The sequence below is a fragment of the Cherax quadricarinatus genome, chromosome 48 (assembly GCF_038502225.1).
Source record: "Cherax quadricarinatus isolate ZL_2023a chromosome 48, ASM3850222v1, whole genome shotgun sequence".
NCBI lineage: Eukaryota > Metazoa > Arthropoda > Malacostraca > Decapoda > Parastacidae > Cherax > Cherax quadricarinatus.
This window is the reverse complement of record NC_091339.1, coordinates 3,831,844-3,848,079: the sequence shown is the minus strand read 5'-3', so window position 1 is coordinate 3,848,079 and position 16,236 is coordinate 3,831,844. Positions and strand designations below refer to the sequence as shown.

Sequence of the window (16,236 nt, the reverse complement as noted above, 5' to 3'; positions counted from 1 at the left end):
CAATAATGTATCTCTTAAATCTTCTGTACCATATTATGTAATAAAATATTCCTATTGGTAAAAAAAAAATACGAAAAGATGGGGTGGTAGGGGAAGTGGAATATTCAAACGGCTTCAGGAAGAAATCCAAATATTCTTCCTTGAAGCCTTTTTATCCACTTCTCCGAGGCTATGGGTCCCACAATTTACACCAGAGGTGGACCCTATCTATAATAAAATAAATTATATATATATATATATATATATATATATATATATATATATATATATATATATATATATATATATATATAACAACACTGCGACGAGCCAAGGACTCGAACCCATGTCGTTTTGGCCCGCCTCATGATGAGAGAAAACACATGACGCTGGTTCTTGTACGATTGCGTGGTCCTGAGGGTTAGAGCGTCATGTGTTTTCGCTCACCATGAGGCGAGTCAAAACGACATGGCTTCGAGCCCTTGGATAGTCGCAGTGTTGTTATTGATCAATACCACACATTCGTGGTTACAATTATATATATATATATATATATATATATATATATATATATATATATATATATATATATATATATATATATATATATATAAGTCGTGCCGAATATGTAAAACTGGTCAATTAGCAAGAAATCATTTAAAATTAAATTCTTCCTAAAATTTTCTCTTATACGTTTAAAGATATATTTTTTTCATTAACGTTAATGTAAAAATTTTTAATTTTGCTCCAAAAGAATCTTAGAAAACTTACCTAACCTTATTATAACAAGAACAATTTATTTTAGCCTAACCCAACTAAATATATTTTAGATTTGTTTACAATAATTTGATACTAAACAAACACAGTGAAATATACTGTTTTCGTTAGGTTCAGAATGATTTTGGCGAAATTATTGCACACACAAATATTCACTTGTCCTATATGGCAAAATGAGCGTTGCTATTTAAGCCAAGATCGCAAGTTCTGCCTATTCGGCACGACATATATATATATATATATATATATATATATATATATATATATATATATATATATATATATATATATATATATATATATATATATATATATATATATATATACTACATATGTGTGAATAAGCAACGAAGGTGTTTAAAAATGCTGAGATGAAAACTCAGTATTTCTATATAGCCTATCACACACCTGATTCACCCCGGGTATCACACACCTGATTCACCCCGGGTATCACACACCTGATTCACCCCGGGTATCACACACCTGATTCACCCCGGGTATCACACACCTGATTCACCCCGGGTATCACACACCTGATTCACCCCGGGTATCACACACCTGATTCACCCCGGGTATCACACACCTGATTCACCCCGGGTATCACACACCTGATTCACCCCGGGTATCACACACCTGATTCACCCCGGGTATCACACACCTGATTCACCCCGGGTATCGCACACCTGATTCACCCCGGGTATCACACACCTGATTCACCCCGGGTATCACACACCTGATTCACCCCGGGTATCACACACCTGATTCACCCCGGGTATCACACACCTGATTCACCCCGGGTATCACACACCTGATTCACCCCGGGTATCACACACCTGATTCACCCCGGGTATCACACCTGATTCACCCCGGGTATCACACACCTGATACACCCCGGGTATCACACACCTGATACACCCCGGGTATCACATACCTGATACACCCCGGGTATCACACACCTGATTCACCCCGGGTATCACATACCTGATACACCCCGGGTATCACACACCTGATTCACCCCGGGTATCACACACCTGATTCACCCCGGGTATCACACACCTGATACACCCCGGGTATCACACACCTGATACACCCCGGGTATCACATACCTGATACACCCCGGGTATTACACACCTGATACACCCCGGGTATCACACACCTGATGTACCCCGGGTATCACACACCTGATACACCCCGTTCATCACATGTACACAGGCTTCCCCAGTACACCGTGGAGGTGGAAACAACAGTGTCCTGATGTACCCGCGTTATGTACACACCAACACTGTTATGTACACACTAACACTGTTATGTGCACACTAACACTGTTATGTGCACACTAACACTGTTATGTGCACACTAACACTGTTATGTACACACCAACACTTATGTACACACCAACACTGTTATGTACACACCAACACTGTTATGTACACACTAACACTGTTATGTACACACTAACACTGTTATGTACACACCAACACTGTTATGTACACACCAACACTGTTATGTACACACCAACACTGTTATGTACACACCAACACTGTTATGTACACACCAACACTGTTATGTACACACCAACACTGTTATGTACACACCAACACTGTTATGTACACACTAACACTGTTATGTGCACACTAACACTGTTAAATGCACACTAACACTGTTATGTACACACTAACACTGTTATGTACACACTAACAATGTTATGTACACACTAACACTGTTATGTACACACTAACAATGTTATGTACACACTAACACTGTTATGTACACACTAACACTTATGTGCACAATAACACTTACGTGCACACTAACACTGTTATGTACACACTAACACTGTTATGTACACACTAACACTGTTATGTACACACTAACACTGGTATGTACACACTAACACTGTTAGGTACACACTAACACTGTTATGTACACACTAACACTTATGTACACACTAACACTTATGTACACACTAACACTGTTATGTGCACACTAACACTGTTATGTGCACACTAACACTGGTATGTACACACTAACACTGGTATGTGCACACTAACACTGTTATGTACACACTAACACTTATGTGCACACTAACACTTACGTGCACACTAACACTGTTATGTACACACTAACACTTATGTGCACAATAACACTTACGTGCACACTAACACTGTTATGTACACACTAACACTGTTATGTACACACTAACACTGTTATGTACACACTAACACTTATGTACACACTAACACTGTTATGTACACACTAACACTGTTATGTGCACACTAACACTGTTATGTGCACACTAACACTGTTATGTGCACACTAACACTGTTATGTGCACACTAACACTGTTATGTGCACACTAACACTGTTATGTGCACACTAACAATGTTATGTACACACTAACACTGTTATGTACACACTAACAAAGTTATGTACACACTAACAATGTTATGTACACACTAACACTGTTATGTACACACTAACAATGTTATGTACACACTAACAATGTTATGTACACACTAACACTGTTATGTACACACTAACAATGTTATGTACACACTAACAATGTTATGTACACACTAACACTGTTATGTACACACTAACACTTATGTGCACACTAACACTTACGTGCACACTAACACTGTTATGTACACACTAACACTTACGTGCACACTAACACTGTTATGTACACACTAACACTGGTATGTACACACTAACACTGTTATGTACAAACTAACACTGTTAGGTACACACTAACACTGTTATGTACACACTAACACTTATGTACACACTAACACTGTTATGTACACACTAACACTGTTATGTGCACACTAACACTGTTATGTGCACACTAACACTTATGTGCACACTAACACTGTTATGTGCACACTAACACTGTTATGTGCACACTAACACTGTTATGTACACACTAACACTTATGTACACACTAACACTGTTATGTGCACACTAACACTGTTATGTGCACACTAACACAACGAAGATAAACACAGAGAGAACAGTACTTGGTAACTGATATAGTCACAGTACTTGGTAACTGATATAGTCACAGTACTTGGTAACTGTGATAGTCACAGTACTTGGTAACTGTGATAGTCACAGTACTTGGTAACTGTGATAGTCACAGTACTTGGTAACTGTGATAGTCACAGTACTTGGTAACTGTGATAGTCACAGTACTTGGTAACTGATATAGTCACAGTACTTGGTAACTGTGATTGTCACAGTACTTGGTAACTGTGATAGTCACAGTACTTGGTAACTGTGATAGTCACAGTACTTGGTAACTGTGTTTGTCACAGTACTTGGTAACTGTGATTGTCACAGTACTTGGTAACTGTGATAGTCACAGTACTTGGTAACTGTGATTGTCACAGTACTTGGTAACTGTGATTGTCACAGTACTTGGTAACTGTGATAGTCACAGTACTTGGTAAATGATATAGTCACAGTACTTGGTATCTGTGATTGTCACAGTACTTGGTAACTGTGATTGTCACAGTACTTGGTATCTGTGATTGTCACAGTACTTGGTATCTGTGATTGTCACAGTACTTGGTATCTGTGATTGTCACAGTACTTGGTATCTGTGATTGTCACAGTACTTGGTATCTGTGATTGTCATAGTACTTGGTATCTGTGATTGTCACAGTACTTGCTATCTGTGATTGTCACAGTACTTGGTAACTGTGATAGTCACAGTACTTGGTAACTGATATAGTCACAGTACTTGGTAACTGTGATAGTCATAGTACTTGGTAACTGTGATAGTCACAGTACTTGGTAACCGTGATAGTTACAGTACTTGGTAACTGTGATTGTCACAGTACTTGGTAACTGTGATAGTCACAGTACTTGGTAACTGTGATAGTCACAGTACTTGGTAACCGTGATAGTTACAGTACTTGGCAACTGTGATTGTCACAGTACTTGATAACTGTGATAGTCACAGTACATGGTAACTGTGATAGTCACTGTACCTGGTAACTCTGATAGTGACAGTACCTGGTAACAGTGATAGTGACAGTACCTGGTAACTGTGATAGTGACAGTACCTGGTAACTGTGATAGTGACAGTGCCTGGTAACTGTGATAGTGACAGTACCTGGTAACTGTGATAGTGACAGTGCCTGGTAACTGTGATAGTGACAGTACCTGGTAACTGTGATAGTGACAGTGCCTGGTAACTGTGATAGTGACAGTACCTGGTAACTGTGATAGTGACAGTACCTGGTAACTGTGATAGTGACAGTACCTGGTAACTGTGATAGTGACAGTGCCTGGTAACTGTGATAGTGACAGTACCTGGTAACTGTGATAGTGACAGTACCTGGTAACTGTGATAGTGACAGTACCTGGTAACTGTGATAGTCACAGTACCTGGTAACTGATAATCAGAGTACCTGGTAACTTGCCTACCAGGGCACTGAAACAAGTGCCAGAACTACTGTAGGTGTCTGTTACTTTCATCATCAACTGTGACTCACGGATAAGACTTATGCTGATTAAGTGTCCTGACACAGCTCAGGTCAGCATCACTGACACTGTCCTGACACAGCTCAGGTCAGCATCACTGACACTCTGGCAGTACCGTCCACACACATCAGATGAGTCAGTGTAAATGTTGTATCTATGATGTATCTGCAGGCTGTAACTTGCAAATTGAAATTCAGTATTGTTGTTCCGCTGTCAGGTGCAGCAGTTATCCATGTTTTTACATCATAAAAATCCCTTCTAAAGCTTGGATAATTATACACATTCCCGAATACCCATGTTTTAATAATCAAGGCAGGTGAACATAAATCTACCTTAATTATTTATATCAGGTTTACATAAATATATATATATATATATATATATATATATATATATATATATATATATATATATATATATATATATATATATAATGTTAAAAAAGGTGAGGATATAGTTTTGGAGTGGTTGGTGCTTTTGTTCAATAAATGTATGAGAGAGGGAAGGTACCTATGGCCTGGCAGAGAGCGTCCCTAGTTCCTTAGTATAAAGGCAAATAGAGAAAAAAAAGATTGTAAAATTTATAAAGGAATAAACCTGTTAATCATACCTGGTAAGATGTATATTAGATTTATTATTGAAAGAATTAAGAGTAAAACGGAGAGCAGATCGCAGTTAACAATGAGATATTAGGAAGGGTAAGGAATGTGAAGACAAAGTGTTACATTGAAGCATAAAACTGAACAGTATTTAGATAAGTTTTTGTTGCATTTATTGATTTATAAAAGGCATATGATAGGGTGGGTAGGAGAATAATGTGACAGATGTTACAAGTGTATGGAATAGGTATTTACGAGATTATTTTCCAGTAAAAGTAAGCCTCAGACAGGGATGCATTATGTCACCATGGTTACTTAACATATTTGTAGATGGAGTTGCAAAAGAAATAAATGTTAGAGTATTGGAAAGAATTGTGGGAATAAAATTTAAAGAATCTAATTCAAAGTGACAGGTGTCACAGTTTCTTTTTGAAGATGACACTGTGCTTTTGGGAGATTCTGAAAAGAAGTTGCTGTGGTTGGTTGACGACTCTGGAAGGGTATGTAAAAGAAATTAAAAGAGAGCATAGGAAAGAGCAAGGTAATGAGGGTAATAAAAATTTAGGTAATGAAAGACTGGATATCAGATTGGAAGGAGCAATGAGGAAGTAAATATGTTCAGATATTTGGGAGTGGACTTGTCGGCGGATGAGTCTATAAAAGACGAGGTGAATCATAAAACTGATGATGAGAAAAAGGTTGTTGGTGTATTGAGGTATCTGTGGGGAAAAAGAACGTTATCCATTGAGGAAAAACACAAGAATGTATGAAAGTATAGGTGAACCAACACTCTTATATGGGTGTGAAGCATGGGTTGTGAATGTTGCAGTGAGAAGAGGCTGGAGGCAGTGATGTCGTGTCTGAGGGCAATATGGTGTGTGAATATTATGCAGAGAATTCGTAGTTTGAAGATCAGAACGAGAAACAAGTTACAAAAAGTATTATCCAGACAGCTGAAGATGGGTTGTTGAGGCGGTCTGGTTTAGAGATGGAGCAAAATAGGATGACTTGAGGGTGTATATATCTGAAATGGAGGGAAGGAGATGTAAGGGTCATCCGAGGGAAACTGGGGGGCGGAGAGCATCAAGGAAGTCTAGAGTGATATTTACTTGGGCGTCCAACAGTCATGTGTGAGCGCGTCAACTAGGAGTAAGTGGAAGCAACTGGTTTTCTTTAACCTGAGGTACTGTTGGAGTGTGAGCAAGGTAACATTTATGAACAGATTCAGGGAAATCAGCCAAGTAGACTTGAGTCCTGAAGGAGGGAAGTCAAGCGCTTGTTTTTTTTTTTCTAGTCACACACACACTACATATAAATTTAATGCCACGCAAATAAATCACTCAGAAATCCCACATTTTGAAAATAAGAAGCAAAAATGCGAATGTTTCAGTCCTGACGCCGGGACCCCACTCAGCACAGAGTAAAGCAACAGGAGGAGAACTTGTATGAAAACATGACCTGACACATGACCTGACCTGGTGTTGACGGACGACGATATATAATAACGTATATGGCACGGGAAATGAATACTAAATTTACGAATTATGAGCCAAAATCGACATTCCTTAATGAAAATATACAAAAATTAATTTAAAATGGTTCCGAAAAAATGTTGCCAAGGAAACAGTTGTTGTCTTAGTAACACTGTCAGTTGTCTTAGTAACACTGTCAGTTGTTGTCTTAGTAACATTGTCAGTTGTTGTCTTAGTAACATTGTCAGTTGTTGTCTTAGTAACACTGTCAGTTGTTGCCTTAGTAACATTGTCAGTTGTTGTCTTAGTAACATTGTCAGTTGTTGTCTTAGTAACACTGTCAGTTGTTGTCTTAGTAACATTGTCAGTTGTTGTCTTAGTAACACTGTCAGTTGTTGTCTTAGTAACACTGTCAGTTGTTGTCTTAGTAACACTGTCAGTTGTTGTCTTAGTAACATTGTCAGTTGTTGTCTTAGTAACACTGTCAGTTGTTGTCTTAGTAACACTGTCAGTTGTCTTAGTAACATTTTCAGTTGTCTTAGTAACATTGTCAGTTGTTGTCTTAGTAACACTATCAGTTGTCTTAGTAACATTGTCAGTTGTCTTAGTAACACTGTCAGTTGTTGTCTTAGTAACATTGTCAGTTGTTGTCTTAGTAACACTGTCAGTTGTCTTAGTAACATTGTCAGTTGTTGTCTTAGTAACACTGTCAGTTGTTGTCTTAGTAACACTGTCAGTTGTCTTAGTAAAACTGTCAGTTGTTGTCTTAGTAACACTGTCAGTTGTTGTCTTAGTAACATTGTCAGTTGTTGTCTTAGTAGCACTGTCAGTTGTTGTCTTAGTAACATTGTTAGTTGTTGTCTTAGTAGCACTGTCAGTTGTCTTAGTAACATTGTCAGTTGTTGTCTTAGTAGCACTGTCAGTTGTCTTAGTAACATTGTCAGTTGTTGTCTTAGTAACATTGTTAGTTGTTGTCTTAGTAACACTGTCAGTTGTTGTCTTAGTAACATTGTTAGTTGTTGTCTTAGTAGCACTGTCAGTTGTCTTAGTAACATTGTCAGTTGTTGTCTTAGTAACATTGTTAGTTGTTGTCTTAGTAGCACTGTCAGTTGTCTTAGTAACATTGTCAGTTGTTGTCTTAGTAACACTGTCAGTTGTCTTAGTAACATTGTCAGTTGTCTTAGTAACACTGTCAGTTGTCTTAGTAACATTGTCAGTTGCTGTCTTAGTAGCACTGTCAGTTGTTGTCTTAGTAACACTGTCAGTTGTTGTCTTAGTAACACTGTCAGTTGTTGTCTTAGTAACATTGTCAGTTGTCTTAGTAGCACTGTCAGTTGTTGTCTTAGTAACACTGTCAGTTGTTGTCTTAGTAACACTGTCAGTTGCTGTCTTAGTAACATCGTCAGTTGTCTTAGTAACATTGTCAGTTGTTGTCTTAGTAACATTGTCTGTTGTCTTAGTAACATTGTCAGTTGTCTTAGTAACATTGTCAGCTGTTGTCTTAGTAACATTGTCAGTTGTTGTCTTAGTAACATTGTCAGTTGTCTTAGTAACATTGTCAGTTGTTGTCTTAGTAACATTGTCAGTTGTTGTCTTAGTAACACTGTCAGTTGCTGTCTTAGTAACATTGTCAGTTGTCTTAGTAACATTGTCAGTTGTTGTCTTAGTAACATTGTCAGTTGTTGTCTTAGTAACATTGTCAGTTGTCTTAGTAACATTGTCAGCTGTTGTCTTAGTAACATTGTCAGTTGTTGTCTTAGTAACATTGTCAGTTGTTGTCTTAGTAACATTGTCAGTTGCTGTCTTAGTAACATTGTCAGTTGTCTTAGTAACATTGTCAGTTGTTGTCTTAGTAACATTGTCAGTTGTTGTCTTAGTAACATTGTCAGTTGTTGTCTTAGTAACATTGTCAGTTGCTGTCTTAGTAACATTGTCAGTTGTTGTCTTAGTAACATTGTCAGTTGTTGTCTTAGTAACATTGTCAGTTGCTGTCTTAGTAACATTGTCAGTTGTTGTCTTAGTAACATTGTCAGTTGTTGTCTTAGTAACATTGTCAGTTGTGGTCTTAATAACACTGTCAGTTGTTGTCTTAGTAACATTGTCAGTTGTCTTAGTAACACTGTCAGATGTTGTCTTAGTAACACTGTGACTTGTCTTAGTAACACTGTCAGTTGCTGTCTTAGTAACACTGTCAGTTGTTCTTAGTAACACTGCCAGTTGTTGTCTTAGTAACACTGCCAGTTGTTGTCTTAGTAACACTCAGTTGTTGTCTCAGTAACACTGTCAGCTGTTGTCTTAGTAACATTGTCAGTTGTCTTAGTAACATTGTCAGATGTCTTAGTAACACTGTCAGTTGTTGTCTTAGTAACACTGTCAGTTGTTGTCACAGTAACGCTGCCAGTTGTTGTCTTAGTAACACTGTCAATTGTTGTCTCAGTAACACTGCCAGTTGTTGTCTTAATAACACTGTCAGTTGTTGTCTTAGTAACACAGCCAGTTGTTGTCTTTGTAACACTACCAGTTGTTGTCTTAGTAACACTGTCATTCCTTGTCTTAGTAACACTGTCATTTGTTGTCTTAGTAACACTGTCAGTTGTTGTCTTAGTGACAATGTCAGTTGTTGTTTTAGTAACACTGTCAGTTATCTTAGTAACATTGTCAGTTGTTTTAGTAACACTGTCAGTTATCTTAGTAACATTGTCAGTTATCTTAGTAACATTGTCAGTTGTCTTAGTAACACTGTCAGTTGTCTTAGTAACACTGTCAGTTGTCTCAGTAACACTGTCAGTTGATGTCTTAGTAACACTGTCAGTTGATGTCTTAGTAACACTGTCAGTTGTTGTCTTAGTAACACTGTCAGTTGTTGTCTTAGTAACACTGTCAGTTGTCTTAGTAACACTGTCAGTTGTTGTTTAAGTAACACTGTCATTTGTTGTCTTAATAATACTGTCAGTTGTTGTCTTAGTAACACTGTCAGTTGTTGTCTTAGTAAAACTGCCAGTTGTTGTCTTAGTAATACTGTCAGTTGTTGTCTTAGTAACACTGTCAGTTGTTGTCTTAGTAACACTGCCAGCTGTTGTTTAAGTAACACTGTCATTTGTTGTCTTAGTAATACTGTCAGTTGTTGTCTTAGTAACACTGTCAGTTGTTGTCTTAGTAATACTGTCAGTTGTTGTCTTAGTAACACTGTCAGTTGTTGTCTTAGTAACACTGTCAGATGTTGTCTTAGTAATACTGTCAGTTGTTGTCTTAGTAACACTGTCAGTTGTTGTCTTAGTAATACTGTCAGTTGTTGTCTTAGTAACACTGTCAGTTGTTGCCTTAGTAACACTGCCAGTTGTCTTAGTAACACTGCCAGTTGTTGTCTTAGTAATACTGTCAGTTGTTGTCTTAGTAACACTGTCAGATGTTGTCTTAGTAATACTGTCAGTTGTTGTCTTAGTAACACTGCCAGTTGTTGTCTTAGTAATACTGTCAGTTGTTGTCTTAGTAACACTGTCAGTTGTTGCCTTAGTAACACTGCCAGTTGTTGTCTTAGTAACACTGTCAGTTGTTGTCTTAGTAACATTGTTAGTTGTTGTCTTAGTAGCACTGTCAGTTGTCTTAGTAACATTGTCAGTTGTTGTCTTAGTAACATTGTTAGTTGTTGTCTTAGTAGCACTGTCAGTTGTCTTAGTAACATTGTCAGTTGTTGTCTTAGTAACACTGTCAGTTGTCTTAGTAACATTGTCAGTTGTCTTAGTAACACTGTCAGTTGTCTTAGTAACATTGTCAGTTGCTGTCTTAGTAGCACTGTCAGTTGTTGTCTTAGTAACACTGTCAGTTGTTGTCTTAGTAACACTGTCAGTTGTTGTCTTAGTAACATTGTCAGTTGTCTTAGTAGCACTGTCAGTTGTTGTCTTAGTAACACTGTCAGTTGTTGTCTTAGTAACACTGTCAGTTGCTGTCTTAGTAACATCGTCAGTTGTCTTAGTAACATTGTCAGTTGTTGTCTTAGTAACATTGTCAGTTGTTGTCTTAGTAACACTGTCAGTTGCTGTCTTAGTAACATTGTCAGTTGTCTTAGTAACATTGTCAGTTGTTGTCTTAGTAACATTGTCAGTTGTTGTCTTAGTAACATTGTCAGTTGTCTTAGTAACATTGTCAGCTGTTGTCTTAGTAACATTGTCAGCTGTTGTCTTAGTAACATTGTCAGTTGTTGTCTTAGTAACATTGTCAGTTGTTGTCTTAGTAACATTGTCAGTTGCTGTCTTAGTAACATTGTCAGTTGTCTTAGTAACATTGTCAGTTGTTGTCTTAGTAACATTGTCAGTTGTTGTCTTAGTAACATTGTCAGTTGTTGTCTTAGTAACATTGTCAGTTGCTGTCTTAGTAACATTGTCAGTTGTTGTCTTAGTAACATTGTCAGTTGTTGTCTTAGTAACATTGTCAGTTGCTGTCTTAGTAACATTGTCAGTTGTTGTCTTAGTAACATTGTCAGTTGTTGTCTTAGTAACATTGTCAGTTGTGGTCTTAATAACACTGTCAGTTGTTGTCTTAGTAACATTGTCAGTTGTCTTAGTAACACTGTCAGATGTTGTCTTAGTAACACTGTGAGTTGTCTTAGTAACACTGTCAGTTGCTGTCTTAGTAACACTGTCAGTTGTTCTTAGTAACACTGCCAGTTGTTGTCTTAGTAACACTGCCAGTTGTTGTCTTAGTAACACTCAGTTGTTGTCTCAGTAACACTGTCAGCTGTTGTCTTAGTAACATTGTCAGTTGTCTTAGTAACATTGTCAGATGTCTTAGTAACACTGTCAGTTGTTGTCTTAGTAACACTGTCAGTTGTTGTCTCAGTAACGCTGCCAGTTGTTGTCTTAGTAACACTGTCAATTGTTGTCTCAGTAACACTGCCAGTTGTTGTCTTAATAACACTGTCAGTTGTTGTCTTAGTAACACAGCCAGTTGTTGTCTTAGTAACACAGCCAGTTGTTGTCTTTGTAACACTACCAGTTGTTGTCTTAGTAACACTGTCATTCCTTGTCTTAGTAACACTGTCATTTGTTGTCTTAGTAACACTGTCAGTTGTTGTCTTAGTGACAATGTCAGTTGTTTTAGTAACACTGTCAGTTATCTTAGTAACATTGTCAGTTGTTTTAGTAACACTGTCAGTTATCTTAGTAACATTGTCAGTTATCTTAGTAACATTGTCAGTTGTCTTAGTAACACTGTCAGTTGTCTCAGTAACACTGTCAGTTGATGTCTTAGTAACACTGTCAGTTGATGTCTTAGTAACACTGTCAGTTGTCTTAGTAACACTGTCAGTTGTTGTTTAAGTAACACTGTCATTTGTTGTCTTAATAATACTGTCAGTTGTTGTCTTAGTAACACTGTCAGTTGTTGTCTTAGTAAAACTGCCAGTTGTTGTCTTAGTAATACTGTCAGTTGTTGTCTTAGTAACACTGTCAGTTGTTGTCTTAGTAACACTGCCAGCTGTTGTTTAAGTAACACTGTCATTTGTTGTCTTAGTAATACTGTCAGTTGTTGTCTTAGTAACACTGTCAGTTGTTGTCTTAGTAATACTGTCAGTTGTTGTCTTAGTAACACTGCCAGTTGTTGTCTTAGTAATACTGTCAGTTGTTGTCTTAGTAACACTGTCAGTTGTTGCCTTAGTAACACTGCCAGTTGTTGTCTTAGTAACACTGCCAGTTGTTGTCTTAGTAATACTGTCAGTTGTTGTCTTAGTAACACTGTCAGATGTTGTCTTAGTAATACTGTCAGTTGTTGTCTTAGTAACACTGCCAGTTGTTGTCTTAGTAATACTGTCAGTTGTTGTCTTAGTAACACTGTCAGTTGTTGCCTTAGTAACACTGCCAGTTGTTGTCTTAGTAACACTGCCAGTTGTTGTCTTAGTAATACTGTCAGTTGTTGTCTTAGTAACACTGTCAGATGTTGTCTTAGTAACACTGTCAGATACGTTACTAAGCTTAACAGGGGAAACGCGGTATTTGTTACAGGTGAGAAATAAAATCTGACGCGATGATTCGAGTTTGACTTTTCCCCCAATAAATGTTTTTTTTTTTTTTCTTATTCGCCGGTATTCTCCCGGTCCGGGTCTTTTCCAAGTAGTGGTGACCCGGCCTTGGCTCCCTATCTGGGGAGTGTCTCGAGACTTAAGTGGAAAAAAAAAGCATGTGATGAATGGTTTAAAAACCGACAAGTTGAAGATTGAGACACTTATGCAACATATGGGAGTCTTTATTCAGGAAACGTTTCGCCACACAGTGGCTTCATCAGTCCAATACAAAGTAGAAAGGCGTAAGGAGAGGAGTTTGAGGTAATCCGTCCCTTAGCCTGGAGTCGATGTGTTCAGTCCATCAATCTTGTAGAATGTACAGCACAGGGCCGTAGACGTGGCTTATATACTGTAGTATATACATGTGTACTGTACCTTACTACAGTATATAAGCCACGTCTACGGCCCTGTGCTGTACATTCTACAAGATTGATGGACTGAACACATCGACTCCAGGCTGAGGGACTGATTACCTCAATCTCCTCCTCTGCTTACGCCTTTCTACTTTGTATTGGACTGATGAAGCCACTGTGTGGCGAAACGTTTCTTGAATGAAGACTCCCATATGTTCCATAAGTGTCTCAATCTTCAAAAAAAAAAAAAAACTTAAAATCACAGAAAATTGAATGTTAAACCTGATGCGTTAGCACACCAAGCGTCAGCAAACACATCAGCAAATGCGTCAGCACATCGCACGTCAGCGCATCATGTATCAGCACATAATGTGTAGCGACTGGCACTGCCACCAAATCAACAGTGAATGTGTGTAGTGACTGGCACTGCCGCCAAATCAACAGTGAATGTGTGTAGTGACTGGCACTGCCGCCAAATCAACAGTGAATGTGTGTAGTGACTGGCACTGCCACCAAATCAACAGTGAATGTGTGTAGTGACTGGCACTGCCACCAAATCAACAGTGAATGTAAGTTTGAAGTCAGGTGTAGTTCAGTCTTTTACTGACAATTCAGTTGACAAAACTAATGACTCCACATGAACATAAAATCTGGCCCACTTAAAAAAACAGAAAGATGATCAATGATCAAGGAGTCACAATAATTTTCCCAGAAAGCTTCGACTTAGTCCCATAAATGATCGCTGAATATTTCATGCCAGTGTGGAACATTCTAAATATAATCGTCTGGAAACGAAGTGGCAGTAATAACAACAAAAGAGCTCATTAAATCAGGTATCCTAGCTCATTATAAATACCTACCAGGGTCAAGTTAGGTATCCCCGCTCTCTGGAAATACCTACCAGGGTCAAGTTAGGTATCCCCACTCTCTGGAAATACCTACCAGGGTCAAGTTAGGTATCCCTACTCTCTGGAAATACCTACCAGGGTCAAGTTAGGTATCCCCGCTCTCTGGAAATACCTACCAGGGTCAAGTTAGGTATCCCCGCTCTCTGTAAATACATACCAGAGTCAAGTTAGATATCGTAGGTCTTTGTAAATACCTAAAAATATTATGTTAGCTATCCCAGCAATTTGGAAATTCCAAAGCAGGGTTGACACAAAGAATTCCTACTGAGTATACTTAAACGTTGCAGTTTTCATACTCCATAGGTTTAAAGAGACAATACCTGTGATAGGGATGGATATATATATATATATATATATATATATATATATATATATATATATATATATATATATATATATATATATATATATATATATATATATGTATATACATAAATATATATACACAAATATGCAACAAAAATAAAAGAATAATCAGTGTGTGTGAAAGAGCAGGTAGAAAGTAGCGTGATACACTTCACCCTGACAGTCGTAGTCTCCTCATCGTTATGCTCTTCATGCTGCTTCACCCTCTTTCTTTCCCCTCTCTCTTTACACGACAGGGAAACCTCTCAAAACTTCTACAATATCATTATAATTATCACACCCCTCACACTTATGATTTTTTCAAACACTTTTGCATATTGGTTTCTCAAACCGCAACCGAGTCTGCCATAATGCACAAAGTTTTTTTTTCAACAGTCCGCGTAAACTAAGTCGATAAACGAGAGATCTTTATAGAAATCCGCGAGAATCCGAGTGTCTGGCAGAACGTAAACAAATCCTGCAGAATGCGATCGACACGAACAACCGAGTACCAAGGCAAGGTGTTGATGTGTGTGAGGCAGGGTAGGAGTGCCGGGGACACAGCCGGTGTACCCTGCCACCCAGCCTGGTAGAATGGCACTGTCCTAGCTTGGGACAGCTGGGTGCTAGGTGCCAGGGCCATGCTGCGCACGCCCTCTCCTCACACACACTCTCCACAACACACTTTCTCCACCCCCACCACTTGCTCTACCGCATTCATTACCATACACATTATCACATGCACCACCACAAGCGCAACTACAAGCATCACCGCACATCACCACAAACAGCACACACTACCACACACACACACACACTACGACATTCCACACACACCACCTCACATCGACACTCTCCAAACATGTTCCACCGCAGTCACTCACCAACACTTCCCCACACACACAGCACAAAGTTCCAACACACAAACACCACCACACACTTCAAACACTCACACACACACACACACACACACACACACTATGGCAGACGAGTGTCTTCGTTTTTTATTAGTTGTGAGTTACACCTCAGTGTTGTGTGTTAGTTGTGAGTTACACCTCAGTGTTGTGTGTTAGTTGTGAGTTACACCTCAATGTTGTGTGTTAGTTGTGAGTTACACCTCATTGTTTTGTTAGTTGTGAGTTACACCTCAGTGTTGTGTGTTATTTGTGAGTTACACCTCATTGTTGTGTGTTGTAAGTTACACCTCAGTGTTGTGTGTTAGTTGTAAGTTACACCTCAGTGTTGTGTGTTAGTTGT

General features: G+C 38.4%; 1 protein-coding gene across 1 annotated transcript in view; it reads right to left on the bottom strand.

Annotated features, from left to right (window-relative positions):
* The window catches only part of LOC128696147 (protein lin-10), a 921,476-nt gene extending 905,893 nt beyond the window's left edge, over positions 1 to 15,583 (bottom strand). The window contains exon 1 of the mRNA XM_053787271.2: positions 15,492 to 15,583. The gene's annotated coding sequence lies outside the window, so the exon portion shown is untranslated. The remainder of the gene's footprint in view (positions 1 to 15,491) is intronic.
* Positions 15,584 to 16,236: the final 653 nt, after the last annotated feature.